General features: G+C 39.7%; 1 pseudogene; it reads right to left on the bottom strand.

Moving 5' to 3' along the window:
* Positions 1-1,206, bottom strand: part of LOC143304535 (venom serine protease Bi-VSP pseudogene) — a 35,847-nt pseudogene extending 34,641 nt beyond the window's left edge.
* Positions 1,207-18,271: the final 17,065 nt, after the last annotated feature.

The raw sequence follows: 18,271 nt of genomic DNA, 5'->3' as shown, positions 1-18,271 counted from the left end.
TAAAATGTACGAAATGTAACTTTGAAACGACACTAATTTTTTACGCACGATAAACCTCCACGACTTAGGTATGTAAAGATGATAAACGTATATTAATTCTATTAATTTGGTAATAATAAACCAACTTTCTGAGAAGTTCTGTAAATTTCGTTTCTGTTGTATCAAGAGAATAATGGAATATTCCACTTAGATCGTATACTTCTTGTATGTACATACAAAATTTTCCGGCTAATCTAAAACACTTCATAAGATAGAGAGCTTCTGGAAATTCGGACACAGAGAGTACATAAAATACAAGATAAGTCTCGTGTCTTTCAAAATTATTTTTTATTCGCTAAAAACGTCCTGTGTACTCATGCAAGCACATGCAACCTCGAAACTTCACTTATTTTTTATCACTTTCTAATTCAATACACTGTTTCTGCATTTTTGACTATATGTAAGAGAAATTTCCATTCAGCCAAAGGTGTACTTACAGATTATAGATTCCTATACGACTCTCGGTAAAAATTTATCCGCACTCCAGATAGTTAAAACTTCTGTCGACCGTATTGATCCATCTGCACTCTTCGTATGACGTCAATATCTGTTCAGTGCTGCTGCGTAGGTTTCATTGTGTTACGTCAATTCGTTTGTGACCGTTGCGCGAGTAATGGCGCTTTGCAATGGTGATTTGCAGGAAAACAGTGCAGGATGCTGTGATTCGTTTCTTGTGGTCGGAGGTTATGTTTGATGCCTATATTTATCAAAGATTTAATGCACATTATGGAGAAAGTGTTTTGTCACGAAGTGTGTTTGAATGGGCACAAAAGTTCAAAGAAGATCGCACAAGTGTTATGAAAAAACAGCTGGACGCCCGTCCACATCCACGATGACAACATTGAACGTGCTATCTATGGAATAGACGAGTGACACTGGATAATGTGGCAAATCATTTGCAAATCAGCCACGGCTCTGCTTATGCAATAGTGCACGACAGATTTGGGTTTTAAAAAGTTTGTGCGAGATGGATGCCGAAAAAGCTGATGAAAAGGTGAAGACGACGATGCATTCGTGGTTCGCAGCTCAGCCCAAAACATTTTTTAACGAGAAAATACGAAGGTCCTTCAGCAAATGGACAAAGTGTATACAGAAATTGAGTGATTATGTCAAAAAATGATGTATGTCTTTTTTGACAATTGCTTAAAATAAATTCTACACCGACAGAGCGGGTAACTTTTTACTCACCCTCGTAAGACACTTAAATTTCCAATCTATTATGATGAATAAAAGAGCTTATACTATTAAATCTAATTGTATTTTGTTGCATGAGAGTACACGTGTATGTGATGTACATTACCTTTATATCCCCTTGAACGCTTCAATATTGCGCATATATACTATATTTTGTGCAGCTTCTATAAAATTTTGTATGTTTGTTTAGGCTGTTAATCCAGAGGCTGGAGTACAAAGAAGTGGCACAATGATGTGGGCTGATGACATTTATAATTATCAAGGAATCACCCCTACATTCGCTCAGGTATATATCGTTGACTATAATGTATTTAACATATATGATTGTTAGAATATTAATAATTAATTTTTAATTCTATCAGAATTTTAATGAAACTGTCCCTTGGGAAGGAAGAACTGATACCTTGATATCACGGTTTGTACATCCTATATGTACGACAAATTTTAGAACATTATATAACGAAGAACCAGATCGTCGTGGCCATGTGATGTGAATAAAAGGACTTGAATTTGATGATATTTTTGTAACGTTAGATAACATAACTAAGTATCTTCACAGTAAGATAGGATGACATGGTTTACATGATCTTAATGTTGTTCACTTGAGTGATGATATTATAAGGAAAAGTGTAATATCACAGGTAGGATGATTCATAATTTAGAACTACTAACTCATGTATGTATTAAAAATTAAAGAAATATATTAAATTTTATAGGATATTTATGTTTAGTAACCAGTAATTCAGAGATTGGTATTCATGGTTACTATAACGAGGCTGTAGAAACGCACCCTTTCTTCTTTGCAAATGGTCCTGTATTTATGTCTAAGCCGAAACTGGAACCTCTGAATAATTTACATTTATTCTTGTTATTTTCTAAAATACTTATCTACAGTATACCATAAGGAATGATACCGTATCGCACCTAATCAAGTGCCTTAAGAAACATCAACAGGATATCACAGTAATCCCTTATCGACAGATATGTAAGTAAAAGTTATGTGTCATTGTTATACACAGTTATGTGTTAGTGTTATACACAGTTATTTATCATTTTCTATTAATTCAGTTGTAGCCACTACAATATCTATGACACTGGTAGTAATTATAAGAACAATAATGATGTTCTATAAGAGGAAATGATGATTAGGAACAAAAAGTTACAGGTAAGTCAAAGTATATGTTATTTGCCATTTGAAAAGAAAGTTACTAACTTAGAATTTTTTGATAAATAATAATTGTGCAAAATATATTGGATTTCAAATTTGTCAAAAATTGAAATTTAAGAAGCATTGTAATAATATAACATTAATATTTTGATTTTTCAGGAGATATCATGCGGTGGATGGATAATATGTAAAAAATATTAAGCAGTATATGAATTTACATATTGCGTAGAGATAACAAAATGAATTTTAAAAAATGTCGACATGGTAATAAGAAATAGCATCATGACAAAGAATATGTAAACACAGTTTCATTTTTTATAAATAAAAATTTGTTGTTCCAGATTTTGAAATATAGTGAAACGTTTAATTAGTATCTTAATATCTTTAAATAATTATTATTTTAGAATCAATTGTAATTGTATCATACGTACTTTTGAATTCGTGCAAGAACATATGTAATTTTGAAGTAGTTATTATTAGGAAATTGTTAGACGCGAACAGTATGCGAAAAGTTAGTATGCAGTGTAATAATTATCAATCAAAACACAAGAATTAAATTCTTGAGGAAAAAATTTCCGGAATTTCTTATTTACATGATTATAAAGAAATCCATAATAAAAAGGAGCTGCTTTCTAATACTTCTCTTCCTTGTAATGCCTACGTTAATAATAACGAGGTTCGACTTTTTGTTTTTAGAGGGATACTGGAAAATTTGAAAGTACAGTACCATTGGGAAGAAAATCACGATATTGAAAACGATATTTGCAAGTAAATTTCCAAAAAATCTGTTTTCAAATTTTCGCTTTCTATTTCACGTTAAAAGAAAGGGCTGCCTTCTTTCTCTGCAAGACAAAACAAACATTCTGAATCTCGTATCAATGAATGATGTCAATAAGTTATTTTTCTTTTCAGATTGAACAATATTCCAGATTTATTCATAATTTCATACTACGCGAAGAATAGACTTTCATAGGTATATAAAGGAAATATTAAGTATAGGAAAACTCTTTTTCGTTGTAGGTGACATATGCTTCACGGTTGAACACATGTATTTTTGAACACACATAAATGAAAAAGTACTCTTATGGAGAGAAAGAATTGATACCTTCGATTGACATTAGATAATGTATATAAACTTATGAACAATCACTATCAGTTTGTACTTTAGGTGCACACGCAGATTTGTTGGAGTTCTTATAAAATGTACTTCCTGTACGAACGTTTTATTCTTTCAAATTTTACGATACTATGTCTCATATAATAACTATATGGATTAAACGTAATATAAATGATCCGAAAATAGACTCGAACGACATTAATTGTCTTTCTATTTATACCAATATCGAAAATACATGTAATATCGTGATGTAATATGTTCACAAAGAGTGGACAATAGAGATGTTAATCAGACAGAAAAGACGATTGTGGCTTAACTTGAACTATTCATACCAAACGTACAGAACACAGCGCAATCCACACTCTCTCGGCAACACCACTCGCAACCTACGTCTCCGCTCGACTCGCACTCGGCTCCTCGACTCGCACTCTGTTTCTCGACTGACCCTTTCTGGCCGTTGTCGCATTCTGTTGTCCTTTTCCTAGGCCCACCGCACACGTGTTCCGCAGACGCTCGTGGCCAGGGTCACGTAGGTCTTTTCCACGAAACTATGCACTTGAAAAGACCGATGACACATTGATGGGCCCGACGGCGCCTCGGCTCTCGCGACACTGTTCATAGTTCGCCCGATATTTCCCAGGCCTTTCGTCCACGATACTACATTCGGCCATCCTGCAATAACATCTGCCCTCAGATGTTGCCTTTTATCTCGCTGTCATCAGATGCGTCACTTTCGGCGTTTAGGACCCAAGGTTTCATAAAATCGAGGTGTGTGCAGGTCCTTCCTTCGGTACCGCTTCACACGCTTTCTTCTTTTCTTGTAATTTCGCAGGTTCCCTTCTAGCTTACCTATGTTTCGCTCGGTTAGGCTACAGTCAAGGCAGTTGGATACCACGTGTTCGACCTTTTCGCGTAACCCCTTGAACCAGAAGTCCTTCTTGACCATAGCTTCTGTTTTGGTAACCTCGAAATGCCCACGCTCGTGCGCTTGCCTGACTACCTGAGCCCGCATCGCCTTCGATACTACTATTAGCACATCGTCCTCACACTCCTTATACAAAATATTGTTTCTTACTACCTGCCCATCGGCCTGACTGCACGTTGCGGCGTCCAAAATCCTACGGACTTCGATGTCCTCGTTCTGTGCCCTTCTCAACCGTGCAATCAGCCCGTCTTCACTCTCCGTTACATACATAGTGCTCGGCAGGGGGTTCCTACTCGGAGCATCTACATGCTGCATACTTTTCCCCGGCCGATGACACACCTGATACTTAATCTCGCCTAGTAACAAGGCCCATCTAGCCACACGCACACACAAATCTTTCTTTCTAACTACACCTATCGGACTCGCATACTCCGAGTCTGACGATTTGATGACACCCTCGTTTGTCCACGCTTCCATCAAATCATCTTCTTCCTTTCTTTCCGACGGCGCCAGTCTTCGCGGTCTTCGCGCTATCGGCTTGTCGCTTTCCAAAACTACTTTTGCGGTTATTCCGACGTCTCGCTTCTTTTCCGGCCTATACCCCCTAACGATATCTCGAATCGCTTCACGATAATGCGGTTCCTGTACGTGTGTCAGGTCTGTTTCGTCGGTCTGTTCTACTACGTTAATTCTAAACACATCCGACACGTCTTTGTTAGTCTGTTCGTCAAGCCGCAAGAAAGTCACTTCGCCTCGTTTAACCCGTAACTCTACCTGTTCCAGAAAATCAGTGCCTAACAACAGGCCGTGCTTCGTCAATATTTTGTTTGAAACAACGTGCAAAGTGATTGGCAGTTTACACCCATCAACCGTCATTACCTTAGTGAATTCACCCCAGGTCTCATTGCCAGCGGAACCAAAACCGTCGAACTTGAGCTTGCATTTACCTAGCGGTGGTGACCCTAACCTCGCATACTCGTCTGATCGGATGAACGTGAGATCACTCCCCGTATCCACTAGTGCCACAAACCTACATTCATCTATCGCCACTTCCTTCACATACTTCCCCTTTTCGGATCTTGACACTACGCAAGTCTCTTTCGGTCGTGCCGTACACCTCGCTGCAATATGTCCAAATCCGCTGCACTTGAAACACCTTTTTTTTTTTTTTTTTTTTTCGTGGAGGAAACCTTCATAGGCACCCGCGCCCCTCCGGGGAGAGGGCGCTGGGTAGTGCCGGATTCTTACCGGCTAAAACCTCCACGGTGGCCTCTCCTGACGCCTGAGTCGAGATGCACCCGGGATCTCTCCCGAATTACTCCGGTTGCCCCCGGGCGTCTATCTCTCCTTCTTTGTCGAAGGGAGGCGTCCTGCTCTTCTTGGACCGCTAGGGGGGAACCACGCCCCCCAGCGCCTCGCTCCTGCTGCGTCATCCTGGGACCCCGTCCCCTGACGCCTCTTCCTGGTTCGACGTGGTCCTGGCAGGCGTGGGGCCCACTAACTTCTCCGAAAATTCTCCGCACCGGATCGGCGCACTGGCAGGTGCCGCGGACACCGCCAGCTGCCATCCGTCTATGAGAGAATATCAGATCCGTCGGGATGCTCACAGGACTCCGTGGGGGCCACCAACTTCTCCGAAATTTCCGCACCGGATCGGTGAACTGGCTAGTGTCGCGGGCACCGGCCAGCCGCCACCCGACTATAAGAAATATCAGATCCATCGGTGTTTTCCCAGGGTAGTCCTGTGTCCCGGGGGCTTCTGCCTGCCTCGTGCTCCTTGGATGGTCCCAGAAAAATGGCTTCGGTGCGCCTCCTTCCTTCTTCGTCAACGCCTCACGGAGCGGTCACCCATTCTAGACCGCTCCGTGACCGCTGCTGCTTAACTTTCGTGATCGGCCGGGAACGAGTGTTTCCAGCGCGGCTAACGGCGTTGACGCACTTGAAACACCTAACACCTTCTCCCCTCTCCGGACACTTAACACTTAGATGATCCTCACTACCGCAAATGAAGCATCTTCTTTTCTTCATTGCATCTACAGATTGACTGGGCTTCCCGTTCTTCTGGGTTTTAGCCGACTTCACAATCGACTTTGCTCTGCGACTCTTCTGCTCTTCGTACATCACTAACCTCTTCCTCAACTCTTTGATTGACGTAGCGCCGTACAATACAGCCTTATTGTTCTCGTCGTCTATTATTCCATCCACTATGTATTCCACCTTTGCTTCCTCCTCCATGTCCACATGGCTGGCTATTTCGAGCATGCGGTACATGTAAGCCAAACATGCTTCATCACTCTCCTTTTTTGTTTCTTCAAGTTTCTGATGTACTTGCCTACTGTTGACTTTCCTCGAAAATTCTTTCACTAGCCCCCTCTTCAACTCATGCCAAGTCCTGGCATGACACTCGAAGCTCGCAAATATTTTCGCTGATCCCTTCAGCAGCTTCCTTACGTAGACTGCCTTCTGCCCATCCGACCACATGCACGTATCAGCGACTTCCTCGAACGACTCGAACCATCGTTCGACATTTTCACCTCTGTTGCCACTAAACGACTCTAATGCATCTTCGACGTCTCTAAAACTCAGTGTCGAACCAACACATGCCCTTCGACAACATTCGTCACGGTCCTGATGCACCTTTCGCGTACCTCTCTTGTATTCTCTGGCGTTTTTTCTGTCATCTTCATCCTCACTTTCGTCGTCGCTTTCTTCTTCCGACGATATGTCATTACCATCCATGGCCGCTCGTAGCCGTGCGCGTAATTCTACCTTTCTTCCCGTCGTTTTTAAACCCAAACTAGCGAGGCGCTCCTTCAACTCCTTCGTATTCATTTTCTCAACATCCTCACCTTCGTTACAATCACGCTCAGCTCTCTGTACATTTTCTAAATCTCGTTGACCGGTTAGCTCTTCACCGCCCGTCGATCCCTTACGATACGATTGTCCAGCCCTACACGCCCGATTCAGCCTTGCAATCAGCACTGACCTCGCACCCGATATAGGGAGGTTCATTCGCGCGAGCTTATTCCTCAGCTCCTCCAGCGTCGAACCCTCTTCACCCGACAATCGTTCGTCCCCGACGTTTGCCATTTTTCACACTACACAAACTTAAACAGTCAACGATATCGTCTTTTACCGCACCGCGTACCGGTAAATTCACAACTAGCTCGAATAGCTCTGTTAAACCGTTTCGTTTTCTGTCTTGTCCAATCCCGGCTGAGCCCCCAAAAATATGTAATATCGTGATGTAATATGTTCACAAAGAGTGGACAATAGAGATGTTAATCAGACAGAAAAGACGATTGTGGCTTAACTTGAACTATTCATACCAAACGTACAGAACACAGCGCAATCCACACTCTCTCGGCAACGCCACTCGCAACCTACGTCTCCGCTCGACTCGCACTCGGCTCCTCGACTCGCACTCTGTTTCTCGACTGACCCTTTCTGGCCGTTGTCGCATTCTGTTGTCCTTTTCCTAGGCCCACCGCACACGTGTTCCGCAGACGCTCGTGGCCAGGGTCACGTAGGTCTTTTCCACGAAACTATGCACTTGAAAAGACCGATGACACATTGATGGGCCCGACGGCGCCTCGGCTCTCGCGACACTGTTCATAGTTCGCCCGATATTTCCCAGGCCTTTCGTCCACGATACTACATACAAGTAAAGCTGGAGCAATAGTATGCAAGAATGGACTATTTATTATTTTAAACCAAATCATAGCATATTCAGAATGCACAGTATTATCATGAAATGACGAGTTTTATGTTAATTCCGACCGATTACAATACCTTTCTTTCGTTTACAAGGAACGACGAGACTGGCAGTTGCGTGATTTCCAAAGCCGCGATATCTGCACGATAACCTAACCTCAACCGATTTTGTTGTACTATTCTTATGTGGACTTCGTTTGTACCACTTTCGTAACAAAAATAGAATACGTAGAACACAGCATTCCGTTATGCGATATTGTCGATTCCTAACATCCGAAAAATCAGAGATAATTTTTTCCCTACAGTTGTACATTTGTGTGAAAAATTACGAACGTAAAGTTGTTTGGTGCATGCACAGTCCTCCCCTACCCTGCATTTGCGTGGACATGCTAGAAAGATTCACTTTTCCACGGTGAAACTGTATGTATTATAATTTCATTTTTACAAAGGTCGAACATCCTACTATGCATAAATTTAATATTAATATAAGCAGATTTCGTGTTAAGTATTACATCTGACGTATAAGCACACGTGTGTACGAGCCTTGGTTTTAAATGTCTTATAGTAGACACCGAAAAGATTATTCAGTTGGATATCTGACTCAACATCAATATTTTATTAGGAGATAACATGTTAAGAACACGTTGGTGGATGGCATGGGAGATGATGAATGAAGACATACTTCTGTGAGATACATAAAATAGTAGTCAGAACGTATTTTGGCGCTTGGGGACAGCAACAGCTTTTTTTTTTGTTTTTATTTATTTGTTGAAATTACAATCAATTCTCGCGTTCAGAATTTTCAGTAATTTTTCTGGCGTGGCGCAGTGACATGGCTGTTTATTTACAATAAGTTAATACTTATTATAGATAGGTATAATTTATAAGTATTATAAGTAAGTGCATATGCTTAATTTGGATAATTAAATGAATCTAGCGTTTAGGTCTAGCGGGTAGTGCCTCTTCAGCCTGCGAATCTGGTCCGTCGTATCGAGTAGTCCAGTGATTAGGGGGTTTCGGTGTTTCTTGACTCTTTTGCTATATCTGTCGCTATATTTTGCTATTTCCTCTTTGACTGTAGGTATCTTGAGGTCGCGATGGATGGTTTCGTTGGTAACATACCAAGGTGCGTCTATTAAGGCTCTTAGCGCTTTCGATTGGAATCGTTGTAGTATTTCGATGTTGGAGTTACTTGGACAGCAACAGCTGGTGATACTGTCATACACCTCCATTTATAAACTTTCGAAAATCGATGTGACCTTCAAACTTTAGTGTATTCTGTTTCACAGCACAAAATGTTTCCGAAACGTAAGTTTATTGTTACAATAAACTTGACTAGTGGCTCTGAAATACTATCCTTGAAAAAACAATGGGGAAATTGGAGCAAAAAAAAGAAGGAAATAAACAAAGACCTTGTTGGTTCGTAAAAATAAAATATGCTACAGGAAAAACTTTTTCCAACGGATTGAGATGCGACTAGCTTTAAAAGCTGTGACGCGAATCGAGCGTTTGTCTACAAGAGCGCATTTTCGGTGGATATATATGTCGGAATGACATTGGGGATAGGGTTGTCGATGTTTGAAGAGTCTTCATTGAAGGTAGCCATCGTTGCGGTGTAACGAAGATACGATTTATTGACACAGGTATGAATAACACAGGTTTGACAATCTACCACGGCGGTGAGACGTCCGCGACACTAGTGACAGTGGTCTCCGGTTCAATAACGAATCCGCTGCCAACGGGATGACAGATGGGCGTTCTCGCTGAATCTAAGTCTGACTCGTAAAAATAATTGCTGAGCGTAAAAACGTTACTCTTTGGTCGACGGGAGCGCGTAAAAGAATGCCCGTCCCGTCCCGATGATGCCACAGAGGAAAACTATAATGGGGTGTGTCTAAGGACACGAGATCATCGGATTCGTCGAGGAAAGCCTTCGTTTAGGAAGTAAGGGAAATTGACGTTGCTGCTAATTGGTCAATCTCCATATCGGTGGTTAGAAAAAGATGCTAGCCGCCCTCGAGGGAAAGTTGCTAGTGGGAGACGCCGCTCGTTGAAAAATATGTCTCCCCTATCTTCCCGTAGTTGGGACAAAGACTGTTTGTCTGTTTGAAGGACTTTAGTTAACTAAACCTTAAGATTTATAACGGGCCCTCGGGCTAGCCGAACATGTACTGTGGAGACGCATCGACATCTGGCAATCATCTTACTCGAAGAATAGGCTCTGCGTGTGGCGATCCACGGGACAGAAACCGTTGGAATGTTTACTGTCGCGTGTCGCCACGAATATTTCTTTTAAGGAGAGCTATAGAATTACTCCATACCTTTGTTAGGCAAAGCGTTCATCCCTTGACCGCGGCTACGTTGGGCGACAGACTGTCACCTCGAGCCCAAGCTCATTATCACAACTCTCGAACAATTACAATCGGATTGAATAACTACGATTGTTCAATTACAGCTATAGTAGACTCTATGTTACAATGTTGTGGGATTATCCAAAATTCCAAAGGCTCCGGTGTTCTTTCATCTCCGACATATAATTATATAATGACTCATTGAAAACCAGCTTTCATTTTTTTTGATAGTATGGTAAGAAAATGTGAAGTTCGAACGCTTGTAACGATTGCCTGAGTTGCGTCATCCTTGGTTTTAGGAAAAGATAGGGAAGTCACTGAAGGGTGTCGCGGCTTCGATGTCTTTCGTAGCTGCGACGCGGAGGCCTCTCGGTTGTTCTTTGAACAATCGTCAACGTGGACGAACGTCAAAGCGAAACCACGCGAATTCGGCATTTCCGATAATACGGAACACTGTAAACGCGACTGCGTTGAATTCGTTCGATTAATTCCTAGCAGTATCTATAAACAGTGAACTTAAGGCCCCATACACAACTGCATACGCTAGGTTGTAAGAAATAATAGCTATATAAGTATGTAGCGGCACATGAGTTAGAGAACGATGCAAATCGAGAGCGACTCATATTATTGTTTTGCCTCGTGACACTTACACAGTCTTGACGTACATGTAACGTCAACAAATATCTCCAACAGACTCAGGAAACCTGAACCGCCTTGCACACGACACCGACTCCCAAAACAAAGGAATATGAATTCGGCACATAGGCATAAGATAAACGAACATCTAGAAGGGCTGTGTCTTGATCGAGTCTTTCAGTCTTTCGGTAACGGTCAAATCGCACACTTGTAATCCTATTATAAAATAAAGGTACCTCGAACTCTGGTTCAAGAACCCAACATTTTTTTATTATTATTTTCCCATTATTTTTACGTGACATTTTGGCGATCCTGCCAGGATCCATTCGCTTCAGTGTAAACGAAGTTACGATTTCGGTCTACGGACATTATTGAAGATCGAAGGATTCGAACTACTTGTGTTATGAACTTTGCTGTCAATAATTTACCACGGTGGACCAAATCAACGGGGCCACTGTCAGCATAGAACAAATCAACAGAACGAGTTTGACACTCAAACAACACATTTGAACGCGCCACAGAGGAAAACACCGCAAGGGAACCTCATTCTACGAACTTACGTATCAAGGTGAGAAAAGTCGGAATTCTTTTAAACAATATAGAACGCGAAAAGTTAGTTTCTCTAGTAACTCTAGCGAAGAGACAATATGAACAAGAAAGACTCAAAAGCCGAGACAAGTTTACCCTCTACAAGTGGAGTTCAAAATAAAACGGGATCACTCGATTCCTCTACCAGAGCAATTTTAGACTTAATACAGAGACAGAACGAAGAATTTCGACAACAATTTAACGAAATAAAGAATGCTTTAAAATTAGCGAACGAAGAAAATAGAAAACGCGCTAACGAAATGGAAATATTAAGTAGAAACCTCTCTCGTGTTAAACTACCACAAATAAACGTAAAATCAACTGAATTCGGTTCTATGATGACTGACGATGACGATAATATATCAGTATTAAAACACGATACTAATCCACCTCCACCTATGCCACAAAAGCCACCAACATATGTCTAACCATCCAATCCAACAGCTGCAAACTCTGGAAATCTAAAAGCTGTTTAGTATCTCCGATACTAAACGGAGAAAACGATATAAGTGTAGAAGATTTTATTCGTGAAATAAAAGAAATGAGAATGATGTGTAGCGAACAAACGTTATTATTAAAAATGATCAAAATAGAGAAAATTGTAGGAAAAGCCGCAATGACAATCCGCAATATCCATATTAACGAATTCGAAACTCTGTACGAAGGATTAAGACGTAACGTAGCTACTCAAGCATCAGTAAGAGAACACCAAGATCAGTTAAGAGTGATAAAGCAAGGAATAACCGAAAGCGTGCAAAATTATAACATTAGATTTCGACGTGTTTTCAACAAACTTCAATACAGCATTACCAATGAATATAAAGACGAACTAACTCGATGAGCGATGAACGATCGACTATACATGGTTTCTGTGATTGACTATGTAAGAGGCCTTCGTTCAGGACACGTGCTATTGGCTAATCCCCCCCCAAACATCATCGATGCAGAAAAAAAGGCAATGGACGTGGAAAAATACTTTCGCGAAGACAACGCTCGCAGACGGATGACACGACAAACAACCACTCCACCATCTTATCGTAACCAGACGTCTCGTCCAGTAGGTAACCGCTTCACGATTACAAGTAACATGAATAACAAAACTCCACCCACACAAAACATTCAACCAAGAATGAATAATTTTACAAAGCTTGAAAATCGACCATTAAACGAAAGGCCACAAACGAAATGTTTCAAATGCAATCGATTGGGACACCTTGCCAATCAATGCCAAAATTTTCGAATACCGCCTCAAACAAAAGCCCCCCAGGAATAAACCACATTCAAGAACAATCAGAATTAACAATGCTACCTCAGGAAGATTATCCACAATACGACTACAATTACCAGGACGACGAGGATTGCGATTTTTCGTTGACTCGGGAGCAGGAATCAACTTGCTTAAACGAGGATGCTACCCAGGAAGAACAATAATACCAGACACATAGAAATTCTCCATGGAACATTCCAAATACGAATCCAATTCCAAAATTAAACTAAATTTATTCAACAAAGAGATAGAATTTTCCTTAGTAGATGATAATTTCCCTATCATAGAAGACGGCATATTAGGCTTACCCGGTTTAAATCAATATCGATTCGAACTCTCCAATAAAACATTAAAATTAGATAATAATACTCTTCTGCTGCAGCAAGAACCAACTCTCGCATCGGGAGAAATCGTTCAAAAAATTGTATACTTCGACGGAAAGCCAACGCCAGTATGCTTTATCAATGGTGGTAAGTTTTCAGTCCAAATTTCTAACATTATTGAAAATATAAACACTGTAGATCAAATCGAAAAATTCAAATCTTTGATTCGACTATCGCACATAGAAAAACCTCTTAGAGAACCTATGTAGTATTTTCGTCTGTACCTACTTAAATTATATTTATCTTATTTTCCTTTAAGCATTCGTGAACGTAGTGGTAATGAACTTCAATGTGTTTAGAATTTTTTGTGAAATTTCCGTACTTTGCTATACTTATCACTCCAGAGTTATCGTCATAAATTTTTACAGGGTTATTGTCTACATTTACATTGAAGACCTTCATAATTTCTCTAATAGACATTAATTCACTCACCGCTTCCGATAGAGCTACATACTCTGCATACGTCCAGGCTTTTGTCACACACCTTTGTTTTTTAGATTTCCAACCGATTACATTTCCACACAATTTAATTAGATATCCAGAAGTAGATTTTCTATCTAAATGATCTCCTGCCCAATCAGCGTCTACATAACAATCTATCGTTTCACACTTTTCATTCCTTTTCTAATGTGACCTTAAATCTTTAATATTAAATATTTCAATATTTCGGTACAAATATTTCAATATTCGCAAAGCATATTTAAAATGTGTCTCGCTACAACAATCTTGAAATCTACTTAAGATAATTCACACTATAACTTATATTGGGTCTGGTATTTGTACTAATATACAGCAATGCACCAATTAAGTTCTTGTATCCAATGTCATTTCTATTTATCTCAGCGTTTTCAATTTTTAAATTTGTTTCCGTTGGTGTACAGTACAATTTGCTGTTTTGTAATTTATATTTGTTCGCTAATGATTCAATGTATTTCGTTTGGCTTAGTTTCATTTCATTTTTTATATAATCATACTCTATATTTATTCCAAAATATTCTTTTACTTCACTTAAATCTTTCATTTTAAATTTATCAGGTAATAGCTTCTTTACATTTTGTATCTTTTTTTTGTTTTTACTACAGATTAACAAATCGTCTACATATATTAGCAAATAAACAACATTTTCCCCCTCTCCATGAGTATATAGGCACAACTCTATGTTATTCTTCTTAAAATCCAATGTCGTCACATACCTATCAAAACACTCATACCAGTCCCTCGGACTTTCTTTTAACCCATAATGCGCTTTCGATAATTTACAAACTCTATTCGTTCCGTCTGCATATCCCTTTGCTTGATTTACATATACCTCCGAACATACTTCGCCATTTAAAAAGGCAGTTTTTACATCCATTTGCTCAATGATTAATCCATTTTGACAACAATATGATAGAAGAGAAGAGAATATATGTCATCAACGACTACGTTTCTTTGTTGAAATCCTCTTACCACTAATCTAGCCTTATACCTGTCATCTGATTTTCTCGTGTAAACCCATTTTACATCTAATACTTCTTTGCCTTTTACCCTCTCTACCAATTTCCAAGTTTTGTTTTTATAGAGACACTCTATTTCTTTATCCATAGCCTGTTTCCGATCTTCACTATTTTCACAACAAATCGCCTCCTCAAATGTACAAAGGATATCTACTCTACAATAATTTGCGTGAATCTCACTACTGTTTTCCTTTTCTGGATACCTTACTGGAGTTTTCTTATTACGTGTAGATCTCCTAGGAATCTTTAAGCTTTCAGAACTATTATCATTTTCATCTTCTCTACTTTCTAACTCTTCCTTATTCATGCTGTCCAATAAATAATTATCTTTACTATCATCGCTAACTGCATCGAATGAATTCTCCTCAAAACCGATACATTTTTTGTCTGTTTCTACGACCTCTACATGTCGCTACTGTTATTTTTACACCTAATAGGACTCTCTAACCTACTTCACTATATCCTAACAGAATTCCCATATCTGCCTTCTTATCCCATTTAGAAACTCTTTTTTGTTCTGGCCTTCCTACAAAAACTTTACTTCCATATAGATACAAATTTTCAACACTTGGTTTTCTCTCGAAGAATATTTCAAAAGGTGTCTTTCTCTCTGCAGTGTTTGCTAGTCTTCGATTTTTCAAGTACGCCGCTGTACATACTATTTCCGGTCAGTACTTTTTATGTACTTTCGCTTCCGTTAACAAGCAACGCGCCATGTCCATCACTGTTCTATTATACCTTTCCGCTGTCCCGTTTAATTCATGTACGTAGGTTGGACAATTATTTATTATGATACCTTTATCCCTAGCAAATTTATAAATTCGATTGTTTAAGTATTCTTTTCCATTATCGCATCTTAATATTTTTAACATCTTGCCCGTTAAGTTCTCAACTTCATTTACAAACTGTACGAGAGAATGAAAGACCTTATCTTTTGATTTTATACAATAGATCCTAGCTATTTTACTATAATCATCGATAAATAAATTAAAATATTTCTCTTCATTTAATCCGGTAGTCTTAAAGATACCGCACACGTCCGTATGAATAATTTCCATTATCTCCCTAGCCCGAGTTCGATTATTTTTGAAAGATAAATTATGAATTTTACTTTCTATATACACATTACATTTCAACAATTCCTTTTCAAATTTATTCGGTATGCCTGTCACTAGCTACTCTTTACTTGCCCAAAATATTTAAGTATCTAAAATTTACGTGTCCTAGCATCCTATGCCATCTTTCCTTTTTACTCATCACTACGTTCGCCACTGTTTACTAAGTGCTTCTTCCTTTCAATATACTTTTCATTTTATATGTACCATTCTCTTTGACCGCTAAAGCTGTAAGTTTATTGTTCTCATCTATTATTTTTGCAATATTTCCTTTTGAAATAACCATATTATTATTATCCGTTAACTTGCCGAAACTAATCAAGTTTGCGGACATTTTTTTCACATAAAAAACTTTATTCATATTTATTTTATTTCGTTTTTCAAATGCTTCAAAATAGCTTATAACATTTCATTCTTTTGTTGCCTTTATCGATCTATTATCGCCCAAATATATATTTACCGGTTCTTTAAGGTCGATAGATTTATCAAAATAATTTACATCGTTAATAATGTGATCGGTACAGCCGCTATCTAATAGGCATGTTATTTCGTTACCACTTATCTCGTTCATCTCGCTGCTGTGTGCTGCGTGCGCTGTTGCCATCCATGTGCCTGCTCCTGAGTTGCCATATTCGCTCGTGCCGGCTGCTGATTGACGATGGAAGTTTCCACGCTCCCTGTTCGTATTGCCTTTGTTTCCTCTTCCTCTGCTGCGACCACGTGTTGACCCACGCCGATAACTGTTACTGCTTCCCGCTTGGACGCCATTTTGACACTCTCATGCAAAATATCCCACTCTTCCACATTTGAAGCATCCTTCCTTTTTTGCAGCAAAGGCATTAGTTTTCATTTCTCCTCGACTAGGCTTATCTTTCTTTTCCGCTATTTCTATTTTATTCTTCACACACGCTACCGTTTGTTTCTCTTCTTTCACTGCATCTATTATATCCGCTATGTAGCTATACTCTTCGGGTAACGTATTGTTTTCGCACGTTCGCGGGGAGACGCGATCTCGAAGAAGCGCGCCAACGGGAGTCGTAAATTCCCGTTACGATTTGCTAATCGACGCCGCGAATCGCTCGATCCCTTATTTCGTTTAGGATGATAAGGGTAGTTAAATGAAGGATAACGCTGTTGCTAACAGGTTATTATATATTTTCACAAACCAACAACTTCGGTGTAACACAAAATGAATATTTGTTATGAGATGACTACGAATGAGTGCGACCTGAGTCTCTAGACGGATTATCGCGTATACTGATGGATTTGTCGACTCAATGTATTCGAATTGCTGACCGCTTGACGAGATGCTTGATTGAGACTGACTGATCTTCGGGTGTAAACCCGGTCGAAGAATGTTGACTGTTCGAAGGATGTAAAATCAGTGATGTTCGGAGACGATGCTGTGGCGGAGGAAAGCTAAGGATGGGTGTGTCTAGCGCACGGGACCATCGGATTTGTTGGTGACGATTTTGACTAAGGGAGTGAGGGAAATAGTCTTCGTTGTTAATTGGTTAAACGAAGGGTCTTAACCGCCCTCGAGAGAAAGTGGTTCGTGGGAGGAAAGTTGCATCATACGTGAGAAAAACCAACTTTCCCTTGTCAAGCCGTAGTAGACAAAGGTCTTTAGAAATGCTTTGGAAACAGACGTTTGTTCAGTTTGAAGGACCTCGACTAGGAAATTCCTAAGATTTATGGAAGATACTTGAGACTATTGAGGGTACGCAGTGAGTATCCGAAAACATCTGGTTGCCATCTTGCCCGCGGTGTGTAGCCTGGGCTAGGTAGAGTGTTACGCGACGTAACACGTATTTATCATGTAATTCAGCTTTTCCCTCTCACTCACTTTTGCGCCTGCACCTTTTAATTCATTTATTAATTTTTCAAGATCGCTAAAAAACGATGCTGAATCACTGTATTTATCAAGACTTATCTTCTCCAATCTCCTTCTGCACACGATCTAGTGCCGTCGATTCTTTCAAGTACACTTCGTCGAACTTTTTCATTATTTCATACGCTGTTTTTTCTTCCCTAATATATTCTAATTGTCTATTTGAGAAGGCACTGTAAATTATATTTATCGCCTTCAGATCCTTTTTATCCCAGTCTGGATTGTCTGTTTCAGTCTTCACTCTAGTTATAACAATATCACATTCTTTATATCTCAGAAACATTGTTATTCTTTTCTTCCACATACCGTAACCCTCACCATCAAATATCGATAGCATAATTTCCGATCTCTCCATTTTAATTGATTTCCTATTCTTTACTCAAGCGT

Source organism: Bombus vancouverensis, unplaced genomic scaffold (genome assembly GCF_051014615.1).
Source record: "Bombus vancouverensis nearcticus unplaced genomic scaffold, iyBomVanc1_principal scaffold0039, whole genome shotgun sequence".
NCBI lineage: Eukaryota > Metazoa > Arthropoda > Insecta > Hymenoptera > Apidae > Bombus > Bombus vancouverensis.
This window is presented reverse-complemented; position numbering and strand designations above follow the sequence as displayed.